The following is a 2,500-nucleotide window of genomic DNA, read 5'->3' as shown; positions in this document are numbered from 1 at the left end:
AAACTGAAACTGTCATCGTGACCTCTCATCATCACCATCGTCACGCCACGAACATTGTTACAACTCCGCCACCATCATAATCGTCATCATCGTAGCCATCGTCACCACCTCCATCTTCCATCCATCATCGCCGTCACAACTGTCATCACCACCAGTATCTCCACCGTCGTTCTCACAGGCTTTCGCCTGAATTCTCTCAGTCAGGTGAGATGCTTCGTGGGCTCCGCCATGTCTGTGCACGCAGTCCGTCTTTTGTTTGTTTGTTTTATCATCATCATCGTTGTCATCAGCATCATCGTCATGAGCAGACCTGGTTTCTCTGTTCTCTGTTCATAGTGATAATCTGCTTTATCATTATCGTCATATTGTTCCGAGTGCTCGTAAGTTGGGGGTTTTTCTTCTTCTTCTTCTTCTTCTTGTTTTGCGATGATTGTTTTCAAAGTATCATATTATAATATCCTTTATCAAAATAGTAATTTCGATTATGAAAAGAATACACGAAAGAAACTTGTAAACCTGTGACAGGGTGGATGAACTGTTCACGTGAACATTGTAAGATTTGGGTGCCTTTGGTATGTCTAATCAATGTGATAGTGTGTCAAAAGAAACAAAAATTGATAATTGTTTGCCTTTTCGCTTGCCGTGTGTACATGTAACATCGTTAATAATTGTGATCTTTTGCTTCTTCTTCTTGTTCTTCTTTTTTAAGCATATGTTGCATAGTTTGTAATCAGAATTTGCCATATAGATTTACGCTAAAGATGCGCATTTGCATGAGTCAGATCTATATTTGTCGCCGGATTTAAATAAATACTAAACAACTGTGTCAAAGCGATAATACGTTCGAATCACGAGACATGAAATACAGTTTACGGTGATCAGTCAGGCCTGTTTATTCGTTCCGTGAATAAAATGGTATCGTATGAAGTGTGACATGAAATGCCACAGAAAGGGAATAACTTTTATCACTTTCGACATGCTATACGATTTCCACGGGGTGGATAGGACAAAGGATGAGAGAGAGAGAGAGAGGGTGGGGGGGAGGGGCTGTGTGTGTGTGTGTGGGGGGGGGGTGAATTCCAGATTCCAGATGGTTCATTCATATGTAGGCCTCTTGTGAATCCAGGGAGAGGGGGAGGGAGAGACAGACAGACCGACAACAGAGACAGAGACTGTGAGAGTGAGACTAGAGGTGGCGGAGAGGGGAAGAGACAGACAGGCAGAGACAGAGAACACTGACACACCGAGACTGAGAGAGACAGAGACAGACGGAGAGGCAGAGACAGACAAGACAAGACGAGACAAGACAAGACGGACTCACCACTTCAATGCGAAAGCGGGGCCCTTGTGCAAGGGAAGCAACACCGACGTTCAGCTCAGGATGTGTGCCGTGAAGCACGGAGTTAGGTCCCCTGGCTACCAATCGTATCTCCACTTTCTGGTGCTCTGAAGGCAGATAGCTGAACTCCACTTTGGTCTGGGGGAAAAAAGAAGGAAAGAAAGAATGAATGAATAATGAATTATTTATTTATTTAATAGGTAATAAATCTATATTAAACTTACCAGAACGATTAAAGTGATGTGTGAGAGTGGATAATGAGGGCTGGGTACTAAATGAACTAAGTTAATGAATAGACTTAATTCATAATCATGAATATATATATATATGTGTGTGTGTGTGTATGTGTGTGTGTGTTATATATATATATATATATATATATGTGTGTGTGTGTGTGTGTGTGTGTAAATGAATAATTCAAATCATAATTCAATAAAATTAATCAATCGAACATACTTCCATTATTTCTTCGTCTTCTTTTTTTTTTTTTACAACTCAAACCCATTTAACTTGCAGAAAAGAAAATACAGATCCCTTCGTGATACAGAAACATGTCTGGCCAGTAGAGGTTGTGTTTTTTTTTTGTTTTTGAGTTGGGACAGACATTTACATCAATACAGAAGCTGACAAAAGTGACGAGGTGCAAAGAAGAAGACAGACGCGGCCATCACGAACTTTTTTTTTTCTGAAAAGCAATAAACATTCAAGCACCAAAAAGTAATAATCATAATAGTAATGATCATGGCTACATTCACATGTCTCCCCCTGCACTCCTCTGTGTGACTGGCGGAGTGAGCGTCCACGCCTTGTTGTGAACACTGCTCACTCATCTTCTACTTCTTCCACTTAATGACCAACATCAGTATGCTGATGAAAACTGTCGTGCTGTGGGAGGTTGCTGTTGGGCGCAATTTAGCTGGGCTTCCGAGGGATGTTCTGTTAACTGATAGGGGGGAGATGGGGCGCAGTCCACTGGTGTGTTTGCATCAGTCTCCAGCTAGGTCAATCCGGCTACCGTAGCGGTCCCCGGGAATACACCCGACCGGCACGGCCCTAGCCTTCTACGACACTACTTACCAGTGGGGGGGGGGGGGGGGGGAAGAAAGAAGAAAAAAGTCAGTCTTGAAGGGAAAATTGTGGATATTGCCATGATCATTAATG

General features: G+C 42.4%; 1 protein-coding gene across 3 annotated transcripts in view; it reads left to right on the top strand.

The window, feature by feature from the left end:
- The window catches only part of LOC143289212 (uncharacterized), a 220,034-nt gene that overhangs the window by 59,154 nt on the left and 158,380 nt on the right, over positions 1–2,500 (top strand). The window contains exon 3 of one of the 3 annotated variants that reach the window (XM_076598158.1): positions 1–204. This exon is cut by the window's left edge and continues 27 nt beyond it. The exons of the other annotated variants lie outside the window; for them this stretch is intronic. The gene's annotated coding sequence lies outside the window, so the exon portion shown is untranslated. The remainder of the gene's footprint in view (positions 205–2,500) is intronic. 3 annotated transcript variants of the gene reach the window in all.

Source organism: Babylonia areolata, chromosome 13, assembly GCF_041734735.1.
Source record: "Babylonia areolata isolate BAREFJ2019XMU chromosome 13, ASM4173473v1, whole genome shotgun sequence".
In the NCBI taxonomy this organism is placed as follows: domain Eukaryota; kingdom Metazoa; phylum Mollusca; class Gastropoda; order Neogastropoda; family Buccinidae; genus Babylonia; species Babylonia areolata.
The sequence above is the reverse complement of the archived record's forward strand: the minus strand, read 5'-3'. Positions and strand labels throughout refer to the sequence as shown.